At 44.9% G+C, this 15,785-nt stretch overlaps 1 protein-coding gene across 1 annotated transcript in view; it reads left to right on the top strand.

Moving 5' to 3' along the window:
• The first annotated feature begins 5,893 nt into the window (after nt 1-5,893).
• LOC135397288 (uncharacterized) overlaps nt 5,894-15,785 on the top strand; it is a 368,507-nt gene continuing 358,615 nt past the window's right edge. The window contains exons 1-2 of the mRNA XM_064628745.1: nt 5,894-5,978; nt 6,098-6,193. The gene's annotated coding sequence lies outside the window, so the exon portion shown is untranslated. The remainder of the gene's footprint in view (nt 5,979-6,097; nt 6,194-15,785) is intronic.

Genomic DNA, 15,785 nt, shown 5'->3' with positions numbered 1-15,785 from the left:
TGATAATAGAGAGTTTTAGTACATCGTACGCAAAGGCGATAGCGTACGTAACAGATAGCGTTGGCGGTTCTGCGCACTGCGCGAAGCTCTCTTTCTCTTATGGGCGTGCGCAGAACCAGCAACGCTATCGATTACGTACGCAAAAGTGATAGCGTACGATATACTAAAACTCTCTAATGTGGAGCTTTAGTAGACCGCAAGAACCCATCGGAAACGGAACGGTAATCGAAACTATCAAATCAAAGGTTAGGAACGTGACGTCACTCATATTCCAAGCAGCACAATGTACTGAAAGTCGAGTGTAATGGGGGTGGACGGGTAGGTGGAACGACCTTGAACAGACTCGTGAAGCTTAAGAACATTGATAAGACACATACCGTCCACCCCTATTGCACTCGACTTTCGGTACATTGTGCTGCTTGGGATCAATGGAATAAGGTGATTGGCTTCCCAAGCAGCACAATGTACTGAAAGTCGAGTGCAATAGGGGTGGACGGTATGTGTCTTATCAATGTTCTTTAGTTGCACGAGCCTGTTCAAGGCCTTCCACCTACCCGTCCACCCCTATTGCACTCAACTTTCAGTACATTGTGCTGCTTGGGTTATCACGCTTTCAGAGCCGTTATCGTGTACACCTCGCGAGATACTAAATCATGATGACTATACAGAAGCCGAGATTGTGATGATGGTGGTGATGATTGTGTTCAGTGGTGCAAAAGCAGCTATACCATGATGCTCCAAGCTGCGGTAAAGGGGTGCAGCAGAGTAACAAGCAGATGACATCACAGCTGCCCGCGAAGTCGGCCCAGCATACATACTAAAACCTAAGCATCGCATTCCTTCCTGCTGTCCTTTCTTCACCTGCCTGCTCCTCTACATCGCTCGTAGACATAGACAAAAAAAAATCTAAAACCACGCTGTATCAAAAGTAGCCTATACTTTTCCTCACCGCACTCACCATAAAATATGCACCACATTTTCGCTACCGTATAACCGTATACTCTCGGCTGGCAAATCCTTCCAGATTTTCCCCACTTCGAAGTATATATTGTCGACGCCTAACGTAACCACCGATAATAATGCATCGTCGAGGCATCAGCAAACAAGTTGCAACTCGAGTAAGTGCTGTCACTTTAACCCACCTCGTCTCATACCCGGCTGCCCTCCTCCCTACTAGATAGATCATTGCATCTGAAACGCGTCAAACTTCTGACGCCACTATATACGCGGTGATCTCTCGGAGGAATAAAACTTTTGGAAGTGTCAAGACCATGTCACTTTGTGACGCATGCCGCTATAACGTTTCCCTGCTACGGCAGCGCCCCCGTGCGTGGCTTTGATATACTCCTCTTTGTGTGAGGCTGTGGGCAAAGTTAGGCGTGTGTTTATAGGGTCTGGAACGCTCTTTTGTGAAAGGCTCTTGCAGTGAGGGGATTTTGTCTGTTTGGATGCTCGTGTTAGAGATTAGGACGCTTGTGCTCATCTTATCCTGTTTTGTGCGTTTTCATAACTTTTTTTTTGTGTGTGTATATTTTAAATATGGGACCAACGACCTGATGTGGGGGAAGCCTTAGCTGTCACAAAGACTTCGGAGATCAAAAGCGCTGGAGCGCATATTATCGATTTACGTGCATATCTGTTGATCCGAGTAATTATCGAAATAATTCTCGAAAGTTATATACTATGTCTACGATCTGCTGAAATAGATTATGCATGACCCGAATCAGTATGGACACTTGCAACCTTTTACGACACAAGACACGTAAGATTACAAGCGACGCCATCTGTGAGCGTGGATTAGTTTCTCTCTCAGTACATAGTACCCGTTATACATGGACCTTCACAAAAGTTCTCCCTGTGCAACTCATCTTTTAACGTTCGCACCCTCTCTATACCCTCTTTATAACGATACCTCCTTATTCGAATTATCGCTTTATTCAAAGTTCCAATCCAGACCGAAATACACGCGAATAGAATTGTAGTGTCGTAATATTAGTTTTCTTTATTTGAACACTTTTTTTTTAAACACCATGTTTCAGGGCGCTTCCGAGGATGCGGTCACTGTGCCTGTGGCACTTCCGCTTATATCGATTCCCCCCCCCCCCCCGCGGTCATATTGACTTCGTTATAGCGAGGCTTTACTGACGTATATACATACAGACACGATATATGTAATGAGCGTGAGATTAGATTAGATATAAATGATGAAAACGGTGGAGACGATAGTACCGAAGTACGTATTACCAACAGTTATTAAAGGCACTGTAGAGCGGTAGACTTGCAAAATCAGAAAATTTATGAGTTCGATAGCACGAGCCCGTAGTACTGTTACGTCACAATTTTCGTCCCAATTGTGCTCGTGGTTAAATTAAAATTCAAAATTAAGGTCAACATTCCGTGGAAGTCCCCACCAAACTGCTCATTGCAAGTCAAGTACGGCGCCAAAGCTACATTGCATGCGTATAACACTGTGTCTATTGAAACAAAAAGTCGGCTACGTATCGGCTACGTACTCATCATGAGTAGCCAGCCAGTCGGGAACATCGATCACTGTTGCTCGACCAACTGGGGATTATTTCCCACCAGACGTCGCCCGGAGCCGTTTCACTACAATTTCACTAGCAAATTAAAAATATTTGGCGTCCCTTATCACACGTAAAACTTGTTGTGCAGGGTTTACAATCAACAAGCTGTTAAACTATGCCGCCAAATTAACTTGTCTGTCTGCTGCTTACAGTACAGAGTGAATGACATCGTTTCTTCACTGGCAAGTCGTCACACCCTAGTAGGAATTAAAAACAACAACAACAAGGCAGATAATCAAGACGTATCTCGTCTACTCAATCAGCCTATTTCGAGCTGTCTGCGGGCGACACAGTTTTGCCGATGCCTATCAAAACGTATTGCTCCATCATGACGGATTACGTGCTCAGGGTGTGTGCACTCACGGACGCCATTTTTAGGTACTCGCTCCTCCCTTCGGCGAAAAAAAGAAAAAAGAAAGAAAAGTTGGCGGCGGCAGTCATGACGTTCGATTCTTACGAAGGCCCGCAAAAGGACAGAGGAGACATTCCTTCTTTCTTTCTTTTTTTCGAATTATTCGCTTTAATACTTTGTTGCACCTGTCTCTCGTGTAGTACCTTGACAGAGACATCGCACGAACAGAGCACCCTTCATTCATGAAGCGTTGGCCGAATGCCACGGAGAGAATTTACTCTCTAGGTTACTGGCACTCTTTTTTTTTTTACGCGCAAATTATGCGGTTGTGCAGTTTGGAGGAGTTGTAGGGGTGTTGTGAATTGACGGGAGGAGGGAAGGGATACGCAATGGCCGGAGCCAACGCCAACTATAGACCACTAAGGCCCGGTTTCACCAACGCTGGTTAACTTTGAACCGAGATCAAGCGTTGTTAAAACTTGAAGTTAACGCTCAATTCTTTTTTGTAAACGTTAGTTGGTGACGTGACAAATGTTTCAGCAACAATAACTCCCTTTTGTGAAGCACATTTAAGCGTTAAGTTCGAGTTAAGGGACCGTTGATCTCGGCTTAAGCGTTAATCGGCGTTGGTGAAACCGAGCCTAAGGCCCGCTAAAAGCGCTTGCGACGCTGTAACATATGTGTTTCGTTGCATCATGCATGCATTGTTCCATCGAATGCGACCCGATGTAGCTCTTGCAGCTCAGTGGCGTTACCGCTTGGGACAAGTCGACTTTCCCAAATGCTGTCACTGCGGTGTTCTAGAAGATCTAGAGCAAATTATTCTCCATTGTCCACACTATACCAACCTTCCCGAACCACACTCTCCGGGTATCTTAACCAGCTGGACTCTCGCCCCCCCCCCCCCCCCCCCCCCACTCCCAGAATTGCTTGTTCCAACGCTGTGCCCTCAAAGCTCTTTTGACGTTGTTGGACACCATAGGACTTCGATCCTTATTGTGAAGGGGCTCATTATTTCATAAGGTTAACATTTGGGCGGGTTGGTATGACATCTTTTAAAATGGATTCTTAAAATGTTTTCTTGTGTAGAATGTATTCTCACGTGATGCTGTAGTTAGTGTGGAGAGAGGGTATTAGTTTAAAAGGAGATAGTGACGGAAATAAATTCTTTTGGTTGCAGTCAGTACTGTGCGTCGTCCCTTTGTCTGTGATCGTCTCGTCCCATTGTTTTACCTTCGCACTGGGGTATTTTATCCATTTTAAAAGAGATCATTATTTCATTCCCCACGTCGCCATCAGCAATGGGGTAGAGTAACGCCCCCTGGCGATGAAACTCCCCATTCCTCATGTTGAGAAGAAAGTTGTTGTTGTTGTTGCATGCATCGCACTTCACGTCAGAATGTTGAAGACGAAAGAAACATTTTCCTACCGTTCGTAATTAGCGAGATACATGCCCTTCAACTGAGAGACGTGAGACCCTGACGTGATGACTGAGAGAAGCGAGAGCCTAGGCCGTTGCTATTGGTTGTTCGAAGCACACGCTCTCTCCTTCGGCCTTCTCATTGGCGGATATACTCGTCGTGACGTCAGAGCCGGACAAGTTTCGGTATTCGCGGGAGCGAACCTCCTTTTGCTGTTAAACTTGAAACGCAGGTTCACATCGACGCAAACTAGCGTCTTTTAGATATCTCCGGCATAATTTGGGGCGATGTGCAGTGCCATTTACTGTTTTACCGGATGTTTTACCGTTCACAAGCATGTATCGCCTACACTGTGGCCCTGAAAAATCGTGGTGCAATTCCCGGTAAAGCAGGGAACACGCACCAGACACGGCCATCTAGTACGGGCGCTCTGCAATAGAAGAGGGCAGTTGGCGCTGCGGTCGTCGGGCGAAGCTTTATTGCAACAGGCCAATAAATTACACGAGCAGACGTCGGATGTTGAGAGTGTACCGGAGTTCCCTGCCTGGAAAAAGGCGAAAATGTCATTCCCCAAGCAGCAAAATGTACTGAAAGTCGAGTGCAATAGGGGTGGACGGGTAGGTGGATGCCCTTGAACAGGCTCGTGAAACTGAAGTACTCTGATAAGACGAATACCGACCACCCCTATTGCACTCGACTTTCAGTACATTGTGCTGCTTGGGTCCCTACACCACCATTCAGAGCACGGCCTTGAGAAAAGGGATGCCGCTGCGATGCGGACGCCTGGAAGAAGGATCATAAAGATCTCTCCTTGGGATTTCTACGTGAAGGGGGCGCGCTCAATCACAGTGTTATTCATTAACTAATTAATCATTAATTAACTAAATGGTAGCTCTCTTCTACTTTCTAGCAGGCTAGGCGGCGTATGCTACCGCCCGATACAAAGGAAAGGCCGTTATCCATCCATCCATCCATCCTACAGCGCCGCTGGCGGCAGTAAACCCAACTAAAGTCTCGTAACAGTCGTTCCTCCAACCTACAGGCGCGCTACCCTATGGCCACACCGCCGGTACTGAACGGTCAAGTACACATTGTACTAAACGTTCAAGCACGTGGGGGTGGCTGTCTTATCAGTGCGGTGCTTTGTTTTGTTTTGCACACGTCCTCCCCAATGCACTTTTTACAGTCTGTGTATTGTTCTGCTTGTGTATCTTGAATGTTTGCTAGCATAATTCGAGCGAAGGAAAAAATAACAACAACAACATTCCATGAACTACGTTTCTATATCGTTTTATTTATACACTATCGTGTTCGCGACAAGCTCCTGGGAAATTCTCTTGTCATGCACGTGCGATAAAAGATTCCGCCCCAGTGCTTGCGTCTCCTTATCAGAATGCCCCTCTTCCCCGTGGTGACGAAGCACTGCGTGACTTCACTATCTCGTGGTGCGCGCTGATAAGTGCGCATGCTCCGTGCAGCGATAAGTGGCTCGCTCACGTACAGAACCGGCGGGACCAAAAGAAGCAAATTACAGTCTGAAAGACACTGGAGTGATTTTGATGCGTTCTCAACGCCGTTTTATTTCATGTGGTGCGAAAGCTATTGGTGGCGAAGCTTGAGGTGACCTTTACCGTTCTATATATAGTGGTGAAGTCTGATGCTTCGTGACGTCATGTGTGATAGGGTGCCACGTGGATATGGTTTCGAATGAACTCAGAAGTGCATTGGTGCTATTACAGATTCAAATGGCGACCGACCGCATCGTGAGCTGTTACAGCCAAGTAATCGATGACGGTTGCCGTAGTGGACTCTATGACGTAGTGGACCTCGTGCTGGTAAGTACTGGGATTTGCTTTCGGTCATATTTCGCGGTAGAGGCGCAAAATTCCGAATTATCATCATTAACGTCGTTGTCGCCTGGTAGCCACCTTGGTGGCTATTCAACGTCACGCTTGATGATAATGATGATTGAAAGAAAAAAGTGGGGAAACGCCGCGCTTACTATCGCAACCTTCGCTCATAATACTTAAATATGATTTTACATGTTATGATTTGACATTTACATTTATGATTTTTGATTTTATGATGCATAAATACGATAAAGAATGATTTGCACTTTTTATTTACTCTGAGCATTTGACTTCACATGCTTCAACTAAATGAAATACGCATATCTTGCGCACCGTGGTCAGTTGGTGGCGTTTTATTGGCGAACCATCTGCCCGCCGATATGGCGGCAAGTTGCTCGGTGGAGTCGCTCATCCTGGGACAACTTCGTTGGGAACTGCGCGGCCTGGAAGAGAGCCTTGACTTGTGAGCCACTACAGAACACTCGTGCAACGGATCCCTCTACGACGAGGGTACAATATACTGGAAAAAATAGTAGAACATGCACGTGGTGGCAATGTGGCCTTACTTTCTCAGATTTATTGCGACTGCGGTGTCGCGTTAGTTTGAATAGTGTAGCGGATAGCGGTTGTACTGCTCACGACACGGTTTTCTGGAATCGCCTGTCAATAGTTCTGCTGCCCATATTTCTCGGACTGCCATCGAAAATGTTGTTCCAGTATTGTATTTAAAGGTGGACCATATGCTGCACGTGTTTCTTACTCGAAATAAATGATCTTGCACAACACCTCGTGATCTGAGACGGGATAAATCACGGGGTGCTGATTTCAGACAACGGCGTCGCAGGCAGTACATTACTTAGTTTCGGTAGCGGATACGGAATGAGTAAGCTAAGACAAATCACCATCCTAGTAAGAGAGCGTTTCTTACTTGAGTAATATTTTACATTGTGCACCGTTGTCATTCTTACCGCCCTGCTGTACAAGCGTATGGCATAATGTCCACGATGTCCATTTTATGAATTCCACACCAGTGTGGAATTCATAAAATGCAAAATTTCCTTCACGTCGTAAAGTAACGCTCGTAACGACGTTTACTTTCGCTCGAGAACGACGACTACTTCTTCCCCTGCGAAGACCCGGATCATTAGCTGCTCTTTCATGGTGGAATTCCTGAATTACGGCCACGAAAGGGTTACATCCACGGTTTCGTGATCTCGTCATATTCCCGTCTGCACGCTCGGAGGTTGCAGATTATATCTTTGAGTGAGCGTCCTTGAGGGAGAGAACCGGCTAAACGCTTAAGAGAACACTCTCATCCGGTCCGCCCCACGCTTAACTGCTCGTAAATATAGGATTTCCAACTTTGCGCAGTATAATACGATTAACGGCGATTGTAGAAATTGGTTTTACGCGATAGGTGCCGATGACGGACGACTGATACAGCACTTACTGGCTAGTGGCAACTCCAAGGTGACGCTGAAGACTCGGAGATGGTAGGTTCGATGCAGCCGAAAGACCGACACCAACTATCTCGTCTTGCACCACGTTTGGGTATAGGTTCGAATGCTGAAACTATGGCTGTGCCGTTCGTGCTATTTCCTGGGTTTTCTGGCACAGTTCCCTCTGAAGCCGGCCCAGGACATATACTAACCCACCTCTCCCACTTCTTGCCGTCCTCTCTCTCTCTCTCTCTGTCTGTCTGTGTGTGTACACTGCTCAGAGCCACTGTTGGTTCGTGGTGCTAAGTCCGCTATTCGAACAAACAAAAAAGCAATGCGATGCAGTGCACAGACATCGGTCACGACGTCATTCTTTAGTGGATACCCGGCCACATTGGCATAAGGGGTAACGAGAAGGTGAACATCGCACACCTGTCATCGACAGAACACCTTGTCACGTTTTCTAAGCAGGACATGAAATCTCTCCTAAAATCTATGACCGATGACATCTGCAGGACAAAATGGCACCAAGCCGACAGTGGTCCGTCACTGCTGCGCACGCTAGACCCGGAGCTGAATTTTACCATACCTTCAAAAACGCCCAGACACATAGAAAGTCTCCTGCATCGTCTACGCCTGAATGTGCCCTATGGTCGCCAGTTTCTTCATAAAGTGGGCAAGGTGGACTCGCCCAACTGTCTACTGTGCGGGACAGTGGAAAACACTGAACATATCATCATGCATTGTCCAAAACATGCTGCACAAAGAGGCATCTTGAGGCAGACCCTTGGCCATTTCGACAGCTGGGACTTCAGCACGACGTCCTTAGAAAGTCTTCAGGCGACGATCTATGCCACTTTATTACTTGCGTAACAGAATGGTGCAAGAAAATTCGCGGTTAATGGACTGCTGCTTTCATGTATGTCCATCTCGTCGACAGTATCTAGTTGTTACGATGAAAGATGAAAGTCACAGAAAAGGTTAGCCAGCTGTAGGACTCGAACCCACATCTTCTGGATTACCGGTCCAGGGCTCTACCAATTGAGCTAAGCTAACACGCCTTCTCAGCGACTTCCAAGGGTACGTCATCTAAAGGGACAAACCAGCCACTCTCTCTCACTCATCCTCCTTTCTCTCTCTTGATCTAGTTGTTGTTACCTGTCGTTCGCCGTCCGCGCCGACAGCTTCCGACAGTTTGCTCTGTGAAGCCGTGGGAGTTTCGAGAAAGAAGACTGAAGGAAATAATAGGCTGACTCGAATCTATTTCAAATTGTTATCATTAATGTCTGTAAATAATTTCAAGCTCAAAAACATTTCCTATATATTTTTCTTTTCTTTCTTTCTTTCTTTTTTTTTTTTCGGATCCGGTGAAACACCCTGCGCAATAACGTCCTCCTCATAAACGTTACATTTCACTCCGAACACATTCGCAACTTGTATTGCCTTCGTGATATCCGAAAGCTGAACAACACATCGATTTCAGCAAACGTGTCCATTACTTTTTTTCATCACTCAGAGCCGATGACCCTTCGGTGGATTTGTAACAGGACCTATAGCTCAATACTATTCGTTCCGGCTCACCCAGTAGTACTTTTCCATTGGCGTGCCCTTTTGCGTAAACAGTCCTGTATGTAGTTGCACATCAACATGCATACACAAGCACCTTGCAAGATCCAGTTCATAACACATTCGCTCGCTCGTGAACGTGAGTTCTTCCCTTACAAAGTGTTTACATAATAAAGGCCTCAGGAACTTCTGTAACTTGACCCGAACTTTCAATCATAATTCATGCACAGGCGCTGCAGACGCGCGTGGCATATTCCATCACGTCTTCGCATCGAATAAGCGTTGGATGCTCGCATTTATTTTCCACTCGTTCGGGATTAGCCTTTGGAGGTTTGCAATTGGACGCTAATGCTTGTCGAACTAACGTACGGGTAGGTAGATAGAGTGTGATTTTAAAAGAATGAATGCGGGCCCAAGGAATGCGTGAAATTCAATTTCGTGGCAGGGTCTTATTCGTGATGTTTGCCTTTGGTGGCGGCGTTTTGGGAGAGGAGATTTTTCAGTGGGAAAGGGAGGGAGGCTTCGAAATGCGTGTGCGTGGCAAGAATTCAAATGAAGCACTTTTTGTTTGTTTGTTTGTGCGTTGCGTTGAAAAGGGAAGGGATGCTTGGTGTTTTCTTTTCTCCTTTTTTTTTTATATTCGGTGTTGACACCGCGAAGAAGGCCGTGGTTTTGAGTAGTTACAGATGTGGCCAGATGGAGAGACGACAGCAGAATGCAGCGTGGTTAGTATGCCTCCTGGGTCGACTTCAAGGGGAACTCTGCCGACATTTGTCTCTAAAGTCATGCCAAGGGAAACCTTTTCTTTTTACAGCGTTCTGATTGCTAGAACAAAGCCAACAGCCGCAATGAGGAACTGCAATGGTACATTACATGTTCAACTATATGTGCAGATATATGTACATAATGCTTAAACACGTTGAGTGATTATGTACAGTGTAATACGTATAATTTATTTATTTACTTACTTACTTACTTCAGTTTACCAATGTACCGTAGTGTGTGACGCTATGCCCTATATTTTTGGATAACCACACTCATATTGTGTATTATCAACAGTACGCGCTCTCTAGTAACACATAGGGACTATGATTCCTACATATTACGACGACCACATAACGCATTCCGGTGATAACGACTGATATACAGTCAAACTCCTTTACAACGAAACTCAGGGGACAGCAAAAAAAAAAAAAAATTGTAGTAAAGGTATTTTCGTTAAAAAAGGATGTCTATTACTGGACCTATAGGGCTCCAGCGGGACCGCAAAAAAATTTGCTGTAGTGGTATTTTCGTTAAAACGGTGTTCGCTATAAAGGAGTTTGACCGTAATAACCGAAGTCAGACTTCACCAGCGGCATGGCAGCGTCTGACCAAGGTCGTGCTGTAGACTGGGAGGTAATGGGTTCGAATCCTACCACGGGCTGTGCTGTGTGAGGTTTTTCCTTAGTTTTCCGGTAGTCGTTCCGGATGAATGTCGGTTCAGTTCCCCTTGAAGTCTGCCCACGACGCATACTAACCCCCTGCACTCCTTCCTGTGTCCTTGTCCATCTATTCACGACTGTACGACGCTCATAGCTACAGTTGCTTCGCGGCGCTAACGCTGAATCAGAAAAGAAAAAAAAGTGTAGACGTAGGAAGCAACGTTTGAGGAAACAAAGAGAGAGGGTTCCGTGGACAAAGAGGCAAGGAACATGCAGGGGAGACAGGACAGGATGCAGACAGATAAATGTATTCAAGTAAACGGGATGGACAGGCAAACAGGCTGACAAACGTTATCGCATTAACAGTCGCAAAGTGCGACCCGGGACACACAGGTTGTCTCAATGGTCATTTAAACAAACGGCCATTGAACATGTGCGTTAGCGCCACCCAGTGTGTAACGTGTCAACCTCTCAAGGAGCAATGGATCCAATGCTTCTTGGGAGGTTGACACGTTATACACTAGGTGGCGCTGACACACATGTCCAATGGCCGTTCGTTTAAATGACCATTGAGACTCCCCAGCCATACACAGTGGAACAGACATACATTAAAAACGGACAGACAGACCAAGAGTGAGGACGGTGAGTTAAGAGAGAGGGGAACAGAGACGCAGAAAGAGACAGAAGCCAACAGATACAGAATCAGCCGGAGAAACGCAACGCATGTAAATGTGAATGTAAGCAACAAACGTAAACAAAGTAACAAACACTAACGACGAAACATGGTTATGAAACGAGCGCAGATTATACTAATAATTATATAGAGGCAAACATTATACTGATGCTTCGAGTCTTAAACACCGAAGGCATATGTTTGACCTATTGTCCGGGAGGTCTTCAGACGATGCTCCAGGTTCGAACCGTAGTGAAGAAGGCGCGTTGTGAAGCTTCTTGTACGTCCCTTTTATCACTCTCCCTATAAAAGAAAACCAAAGAATAAGTCAACACGAATTCCGCACCACAATTTTTATTTAATCTTTTATCTACCCTCCGCAAGCGATGAATTTTACACGTGAACCGTATTAGGTAGATTGAAGAGCCATTTTAGGGGGAGATACTTCGAAGCCCGGGAACTCTCGCTCGACAGGAACAAAAAAGCGCGCGGAATAAATACATAAAAAAGGGAAAAAGCCGCGTGAGCATAACTCTGCGGCAGCTACATAATAAAAGAAGCCATCTCACACAACCCTGGGCACGGAGAGCACGTTGGCAACCCTGGTGTTATGGGGGAGGGGGGGGGGGAGGAGTAATGCATAATGGACACACCAACGGCAAAAGTGTCAGTAAGATTTGGACCAGTGCACCTACGCGCAGCTATATGTTGTTCTTTTTCACGATTCTTTCTTCGTCGCGGTCGGCTGCTTTTTGAGCGAGCAGGAGGAAGTTAATTGGGCGGAATGAGCGCGCGCGCGCGCCCGCAGTGACGTCAGGGTTCGCGCCATCTATAGCGGGCTCATTCTGGGGAAACGTGTTTGTGTCACTTTGGTGGTATAGTAGATGTTTAGTGCTTTAGCGTTGATAGCACGATGATGAAGTACTGATCGTGATAATAAAAGTAACAATTTAACGAGGCGCGAAGAATGCTGGCATTCCCTGGCCGTATAGTTCATGTTGTTCGTGGCCCCGTATTTTCTTAAAAGATAGTCTTTTTAGTAGTTCTTTTAGTCTTTTGATAGTCTTTTTTAGTAGTTCTTTTAGTCTTTTGATAGACTTTTTTAGTAGTTCTTTTAGTCTTTTGATAGTCTGTTTTAGTAGTTCTTTTAGTCTTTTGATAGACTTTTTTAGTATAGTAGTTTTTTTTTAGTTCCGTGTTAGCGCCGCGAAGCAACTGTGGCTATGAGAGACGCACACAGACGTGGACAGATGGAGAGAGGACAGCGGGAAGGAGTGGGGGACTGGGGGGGACAGTATGTGTCCTGGGCCCACTTCAGGGGGAACTGCGCCGACATTGATCTGGAAAGTCTGCCGGAAAACCCAGGGAAAACCTCAGACGGCACAGCCGGTGCCGGGGTTTGAACCCGTTTCACCTCCCAGTCTCGACGTGGAAAGCGATCATCCTATAACCACTATGCCATGGGAGCGTGTCCTGGGTGGATGAGATGAGATGGTTTGATTGAAAAATAAGCTTCCACACAAACAAACAAACAAACAAGAAGAAAAGAATTGGTGGGTTGGCCACACTTTCGCCAACTGGTACAAAAGTTCCGGGTTCAAACCCTGCCGAGAACGCCTGCAACTTGGTGATAGGCTACAACTTGCCTTGGCCTCTGTGAGGGATGTTGCGAAACGACCTGCCGTGTGCCGACAACTCAGCGCAAATCAAAATGAAGCTTCAGGTTGGCAGAATTAATGCACAGATCGACCGCATTATTATTATTATTATTATTATTATTATTATTACTATTATTACTACAGTCAAACTCCTTTATAGCGAACACCTTTTTAACGAAAATACCACTACTGCAAATTTTTTTGCGGTCCCGCTGGAGCCCTATAGGTCCAATAATGGACATCCTTTTTAACGAAACTACCTTTACTGCGAATTTTTTTGGCTGTCCCCTGAGTTTCGTTGTAAAGGAGTTTGACTGTATTATATATTATTATTATTATTATTATTATTGGGGCCGCTCCTTTTCAATGTATTTATTAATGACTTAGCTGGGCATATTCGTCATTCTCATGTTCTTCAGTACGCCGATGACGTGAAGATATTTAAAGTTATCCACGACCCAGATGACGTTCATAAGCTACAATCTGACGTTTCTTCTGTAATTGAATGGTGCTCTAAAAATGGGATGACTATTAATCCATTGAAGACGAAACATGTGACTTACTCAAGAAAAACTAACATAATATGCAATACATACATGTGTTCCGATGCCATCAAGCGTGTCGATGTACTGAAGGATTTGGGGGTCATTTTCGGCTCCCAGCTGCGTTTTCATGATCATGTCTCTTACGTTCGGTCTTCAGCTCTCAAAATTCTTGGCTTGCTCACATATACATGCAAAATCTTTTCCACACACTCTGTATTTCTTCACCTGTATCGTTCCTTAATTTTACCGCGACTGGAATACGCGTCTCCTGTGTGGAACTCTTTCCTGCACTGACTCGTCACGGATTGAATCTGTCCAGAAGAAATTTCTACACATTGTACATAGCGTATTCTTAAGAAAAAGCCCTCACTTTAGAATGTATGTCTATACTGAGATAATGTCATTTCTTAACCTCCAACCACTCTCAACGCGACGCCGTTTTCATGATATTATGCTCTGTTATAAGATCTTACACAGTTTTCTCGATACACCATCTTTATTACATCAGCTTCATATCGCCGTACCTGTCAATGTAACCCGACACACGAATATATTGTACGTATCCCACCATATGCCTGCAAATCCGATCGTACGTATTCAACAAATGACAAACGCAATTCACCCCTCTGTTGATATCTTTACCTCCCATTCAAACGTTTTTAAAACTCTCCTCTTGCGTTCACTCAGTAACTCATGAAGTTGTACATTTTTTTTTTTTTCACTTTTAGTACTATGTACTGTATATCTCCATGTCTGTATTGTATGTATCACTATATATCTATCGCTATATCATCTATCACTAATATCTTCCCGTTACGCTCCTCTTTCTGAATATGTTATGTTATGTTTCGCCTAATCTGTATATGTATGTATATATATATGTGTGTGTATATTTGTAAATACTGCATTGTCTGCGTGCGCCAACACCAAGGCTTCAGCTGTTCTTGGGCACATTAATAAAGGTATTATTATTAAAGCTATTATTATTATTATTATTACTAATAATGGCAAACTCTGCGTTACGTTTTCATTTGCTTCGTTCAGTTTCAATACCCCCCTCCAACTCCTTCCTGCTGTCCTCTCTCCATCTGTCCGCATCTGTACACCGCTCATCGCCACAGTTGCTTCGCGGCGTTAACTTGGAATGAAATGAAAAAAAAATCCAATAACGGTATGCTGACTCATCCCCAACCCCTTGTCGTGGAAATAAATGCGACGCTATGGTTGGGTCTTCAGACATCTTCAAACGCGCTCGAATTATATCAATTATAGACGCTATCACCCTCATCTAAAGAAGAAAAAAAAAATACCACAAAAAGAAAAACCGCCCATGCAAGCCAAAGCTTTAATTACAGACTTGGAATTATTCATAAATTTTACGCGTGGTGTGCCTGCCTGCCTGCCACGCACACGGACACAATCCGTCATCTTTTCCTTCTCGATCTTCTTCCCTCTCACAAGATCGGCCGTTCCTCGCACCTTACTTGTGAACTTCGATATTTCACCAATCAACGGTCACGCGATCAACCAATTAGCGCGTGTGTGTGAGAAAAAGTAGTGCCCCTTCCGCACGCGAAAGAACACTCGCGCGTCACCGAAGCGTTCTAGGATCATTCGCAACCCAGAAAAAAAAAATTGCCCGTGGGAGTCACGTGACTATACTGGCAGAACGTATATGCGTACAAACTACAAAGACAAAGAAATAAGATGCAAAGAAAAAAGAAAGGAAATTCACTGTAGAAATAGCGTGCACTTTTTTAGGGGTCGTGATGCTTCGACGTCAGCCATTCATTACGCCATTGCGCATTCTATACGGCACGCAAAAGTACATGGGAGAATGAAATAATACATTGATAAACACAAAAACGAAATAAATGGATCGTTTTTCTACGTGTTAGCTACGGCCATTCCCATTGGTACTCTTAAGCACGTGACCTCTCCGGCGCTTCCTGACTGGTGGAGACGGATGCAGTGACGTCAGAGCCCGCGAGATATGTACCGGCTCTCTATGCGCACCGATTGTATTGGAATACGTACATGTTCACGTCGGTTCCATCGGTGTAACCATCTTTTACATTTCACATAACTTGAATGAAATTACAGTAATCGATTACTTTTTCTGATAATTTGTAATGTAATGCATTAGTTTTGACATTATCTAATTTGTAATGTAATTTAATTACATTTGTGGAGTAATTTTAATGACATTACTGATTACTTTTTACAAAAAAAAATCGAGTGTGTGTTCTGCGTTTGCACTTGGCAGAAAGAG

The sequence above is a fragment of the Ornithodoros turicata genome, chromosome 6 (assembly GCF_037126465.1).
Source record: "Ornithodoros turicata isolate Travis chromosome 6, ASM3712646v1, whole genome shotgun sequence".
In the NCBI taxonomy this organism is placed as follows: Eukaryota; Metazoa; Arthropoda; class Arachnida; order Ixodida; family Argasidae; genus Ornithodoros; species Ornithodoros turicata.
The sequence above is the reverse complement of the archived record's forward strand: the minus strand, read 5'-3'. Positions and strand labels throughout refer to the sequence as shown.